Source organism: Arachis stenosperma, chromosome 4, assembly GCF_014773155.1.
Source record: "Arachis stenosperma cultivar V10309 chromosome 4, arast.V10309.gnm1.PFL2, whole genome shotgun sequence".
Lineage (NCBI taxonomy): Eukaryota > Viridiplantae > Streptophyta > Magnoliopsida > Fabales > Fabaceae > Arachis > Arachis stenosperma.
In genome coordinates this window covers 60,471,398-60,476,963 of record NC_080380.1, presented here as the reverse complement: position 1 = coordinate 60,476,963, position 5,566 = coordinate 60,471,398, and the positions used below count along the sequence as shown (strand labels likewise).

The window sequence follows — 5,566 nt, the reverse complement described above, 5'->3', positions numbered from 1 at the left end:
CACACATTGACACATTACCACATTTTACCAAAATCACTATCCCATCATTTTACCCCACTTCACCCAAGTGGCTCAAACTCAAACATATTGACATATCATATACTATTCCTCATGCCAATTCTCAACAACATCAATTCCAATAAATCATCATTGTACATAATCAATATCATACTCACCATCAACATGGTTCAACCCACAATTCAACCATAACCAATCATCAAGCATATATCACAACATGCATATTCCTCATACATCATACCACCAAGGCATCAATAAGCATCATCACATATATGACCACATCATATATCTCAATCATTCAACAACATCAACCATTCAATGCCTATCTTAGGGCCTCTAGCCTAAGTATTTCCTACCACATTACATATTAGATACGGGAAACCGAAACCATACCTTAGCCGATTTTTCCCAAGTTCCACCGGAGCACTTCCAAACCACTTATCCACAAGCTCTCAAGGCCTCAAAACCTCCAAGAACAGATTTTTCACCACCATACCCTTTCCAAGCTTTTCGAAGTCACCAATCAAGCTCCAATATTCACATATACACAACCTAAGCCCCAACCATCATACCCATACACAACATCTCAAAACCCAAACATCATAAAATCACAAATTACACTAGGGTTGAGAATCTTACCACACCCAAGATCCAAGGAGACAAGATTAACCTTCTCCTTTAAGAGAGTTGGGTCCTATAACATCAAAGAACCCAAAATCTCAACATTTCACCCATGAAACTCGAAAATAAGGGCTGGAATTTCGAACAGAAACTTGTGGCTTACCTCAAGATTGATTATATGGGTTTTGTAGAGCTCTCCGCGGTGAACGCGTGGCCGCAAACGGAGCGGCAATCGGAGCTCTAGATCAAAAGTTATGGTGGTTTGAAGATCAAGTGAGAGAGAGAAGTTGAGAGAATGTTCTTCCCTTCCTCTCCACCATTTCAGCGTGAATGTGTAGCAAATGAGGAGGGAGAGTGCTGAAAACTAGGGTTTTGGTTAAGTTATGTTGGGCCAAGGGCCCACTTTGGGTCCGGTTGGCCCGGTTTGGCCCGTTCGGTCCAATCTTGGTCCGAATTCTATAAAATTGGTACCAAAATTCTCGTCTCAGTCTCCTCTATCACATTTAGCCATAAAAATCACATTTTAGGCTTTCCAAAATAAATTCTCATTTATAGGTTAATTAGCCGTTAATTAACCGGGTTTTACACTTGGGAGAATACTGGGAGGAGTTTCAATGACTTTCTTACTCAGCTGGCCCACTTGTGCCTCCAGATTTTTGATGGAGGATCTTGTTTCACTCATGAAACTGAAAGTGGCTTTTGACAGATCAGAGACTAGATTGGCTAAATTGGATGTGCTTTGTTCAGAATTCTCTGTCTGTTGCTGAGAAGATGATGGAAAAGGCTTGCTATTTCTCAGCCTATTGCGTCCACCATTATTAAAGCCTTGTTGAGGCTTTTGTTGATCCTTCCATGAGAAATTTGGGTGATTTCTCCATGATGAGTTATAGGTGTTTCCATAAGGTCCACCCATGTAATTAACCTCTGCCATTACAGGGTTCTCAGGATCATAAGCTTCTTCAGAAGCTGCCTCTTTAGTACTGTTGGATGCATTTTGCCATCCATTCAGACTTTGAGAGATCATGTTGACTTGCTGAGTCAACACTTTATTCTGAGCCAATATGGCATTCAGAGCATTGATTTCAAGAACTCCCTTCCTCTGAGGTGTCCCATTATTCACGGAATTCCTCTCAGAAGTGTACATGAATTGGTTATTTGCAACCATGTCAATGAGTTCTTGAGCCTCTTCAGGCGTTTTCTTTAGGTGAATAGATCCACCTGCAGAATGATCCAATGACATTTTTGAAAACTCAGATAGACCATAATAGAATATATCTAATATGGTCCATTCTGAAAACATTTCAGATGGACACCTTTTGGTCAACTCCTTGTATCTTTCCCAAGCTTCATAGAGGGATTCACCATCTTTTTGTTTGAAGGTCTGAACATCCACTCTAAGCTTGCTCAGCTTTTGAGGAGGAAAGAATTTATCCAAGAAGGCCGTGACCAGCTTATCCCAGGAGTCCAGGCTATCCTTAGGTTGTGAATTCAACCATATTTTAGCTCTCTCTCTTACAGCAAAAGGGAAAAGCATGAGCCTGTAGACTTCAGGATCTACTCTATTCGTCTTAACAGTCTCACAGATCTGCAAGAACTCAGTTAAAAACTGATAAGGATCTTCAGATGGAAGTCCATAGAACTTGTAATTTGTTGCATTAAGGCAACTAGCTGAGGTTTCAGCTCAAAATTATTTGCTCCAATGGCAGGAATGGAGATGCTTCTTCCATCAAATTTGGACGTGGGTTTGGTAAAGTCACCAAGCATCCTTCTTGCATTATCATTATTGGGTTCGGCTGCCATCTCCTTCTCTTGTTTGAAAATTTCTGAAAGGTTACTTCTGGATTGTTGTAGTTTAGCTTCTCTTAGTTTCCTCTTCAAAGTCCTTTCAGGTTCAGGATCAGCTTCAACAAGAGTGCTTTTGTCCTTGTTCCTGCTCATATGAAAGAGAAGAAAACAAGAAAAGAAAGAGGAATCCTCTATGTCACAGTATATAGATTCCTTTATGTTAGTAGAAAAAGAAAGGGGAGAAGAGTGAAGAAGAGTGGGTTCGGATATTTAGATGAAGAGAGGTGAAGAAAAGTGTTAGTAAATAAATAATTAAATAGAAGAAGAAAAGAGAGGGAGAATTTCGAAAATAATTTTGAAAAAGGGGTTAGTAATTTCGAAAATTAAAGATAAGATATAATCAAAATTAAAATTTAAAACGAAAAGAATTTTTTGAAAAAGAGATGAGATATTTTCGAAAATTAGAGAGGGAAAAGTAGTTAGGTGGTTTTGAAAAAGATAAGAAACAAACAAAAAGTCAAATAGTTAGTTGAAAAAGATATTAAAGTCAAATTTGAAAAGATAAGAAGATAAGAAGTTAGATAAGATATTTTGAAATCAAATTTTTGAAAAAGATAAATTTTTGAAAAAGATATGATAAAAAGATAAGATAAGAAGATAAGATAAGATATGTTTGAAAAAGATTTAATTTTTAAAATTACTTAACTAACAAGAAACTAAAAGATATGATTTTAGAACTTAAAGATTGAACCTTTCTTAACAAGAAAGTAACAAACTTCAAATTTTTGAATCAATCACATTAATTGTTAGTGTAATTTCGAAAATATGATATAAAGATAAGAAAAAGATTTTGAAAAAGATTTTTGAAATTTTCGAAAAATAGAAAAAAATGAAAAAGATATAATTTTTGAAAAAGATTTTGAAAAGATAAGATTTTTAAAATTGAAAATTTGACTTGACTTGTAAGAAACAACTAATTTTGAAAATTTTTGACTAAGTCAACTCAAATTTTCAAAAATTATGAGAAAAATAAGGAAAAGATATTTTTTTGATTTTTGAATATTTTAATTATGAGAGAGAAAAATACAATTATGACCCAAAACATAAAAATTTTGGATCAAAACACATGATGCATGCAAGAACACTATGAATGTCAAGATGAACACCAAGAACACTTTGAAGATCATGATGAACATCAAGAACATATTTTTGAAAAATTTTTTATGCAAAGAAAACATGCAAGACACCAAACTTAGAAATCTTTAATTCATGGACTCTAACAACAAAAAATGCATATGAAAAACAACAAACAACACAAAACAAGAAATCATCAAGATCAAACAAGAAGACTTGTCAAGAACAACTTGAAGATCATGAAGAACACTATGAATGCATGGAATTTTCGAAAAATACAAGAAAAAAATTTTTAAAGCATGCAATTGACACCAAACTTAAAAATTGACTCAAGACTCAAACAAGAAACACAAAATATTTTTTATTTTTATGATTTTATTAATTTTTTTGGATTTTGAAAAAAGAAAAGAAAATTTTGAAAAAAGATTTTTGAAAAGAAAATTACCTAATCTGAGCAACAAGATGAACCGTCAGTTGTCCATACTCGAACAATCCCCGGCAACGGCGCCAAAAACTTGGTGCACGAAATTGTGATTTATATGTTATTGCATTTTGTAAAATTCATTGCTTTTTTCTTTCCCTGGCAATGGCGCCAAAAACTTGGTGTCAATGCCATGGTTCACAACTTCGCACAACTAACCAGCAAGTGCACTGGGTAGTCCTAGTAATACCTTACGTGAGTAAGGGTCGATCCCACAGAGATTGTTGGTATGAAGCAAGCTATGGTCATCTTGTAAATCCCAGTTAAGTGGACTCATAAAGTCAAATGTGATTAGATTGGATAAATAAAGATAAATAAAATAAAAAGGGATAGAAACATTTATGTAAATCAATAGTGGGAATTTCAGATAGGCGTATGGAGATGCTGTGCTCCTCTTGTATTTCTACTTTCTTATTACATTCATCCAATCCTTCTTACTCCTTTCCATGGCAAGCTGTATGTAGGGCATCACCGTCGTCAATGGCTACTTTTCATCCTCTCGGAAAAATGGTCCTATGCGCTGTCACTGCATGGCTAATCGTCTGGAGGCATCACCCTTGTCGATGGCTACATCCCATCCTCTCATTGAAAATGGTCCAAATGCTCTGTCACAGCGCGGCTAATTATCTGTCGGTTCTCAATCAAGTTGGAATAGAATCCCTTGTTTCTTTTGCGTTTGTCACTAACGCCCAGCCTTCAGGAGTCTGAAGCTCGTCACAGTCATTCAATACCGGAATCCTACTCGGAATACCACAGACAAGGTTAGACTTTTCGGATTCCCGGAATCCTACTCGGAATACCACAGACAAGGTTAGACTTTCCGGATTCGCACGAATGCCGCCATCTATCTAGCTTATACCACGAAGATTCTGTTGGGGAATCTAAGAGATATGCGCCCGGCCTAAGGTAGAATGGAAGTGGTTGTCAGTCACGCGCGTTCTTAGGTGAGAATGATGATGAGTGTCACGGATCATCACATTCATCAAGTTGAAGTACAACATATATCTTGGAATAAGAATAAAAGAGAATTGAATAGAAAATAATAGTAATTGTATTGAAACTTGAGGTACAGCAGAGCTCCACACCCTTAATCTATGGTGTGTAGAAACTCCACCGTTGAAAATACATAAGTGAAAGGTTCAGGCATGGCCGAATGGCCAGCCCCCATGATCTGAGAACTAATCGTCCCAAGATCTCTAATACACTAGTAAAAAGTTCTATTTATAATAAACTAGTCACTAGGGTTTACAGAAGTAAGTAATTGATGCATAAATCCACTTCCGGGGCTCACTTGGTGTATGTTTGGGCTGAGATTGGTCTATCCACGAGCTGATGCTTTTCTTGGAGTTGAACACCGAGTTATAGCGTGTTTCTGGCGTTCAACTCCGGGTTATGACGTGTTTCTGGCGTTTAACTCCAGACAGCAGCATGTACTTGGCGTTGAGCGCCACTTTACGTCGTCAATTCCCGAATAAAGTATGGACTATTATATATTGCTGGAAAGCTCTGGATGTCTACTTTCCAAAG

General features: G+C 36.8%; 1 non-coding gene across 1 annotated transcript; it reads left to right on the top strand.

Annotated features, from left to right (window-relative positions):
• Nucleotides 1–1,937: 1,937 nt before the first annotated feature.
• LOC130977308 (small nucleolar RNA R71) lies at nt 1,938–2,041 on the top strand. The gene has a single exon (XR_009085006.1). It is a non-coding gene; the product is annotated as a small nucleolar RNA R71 (small nucleolar RNA).
• The last annotated feature ends 3,525 nt before the right edge of the window (nt 2,042–5,566 follow it).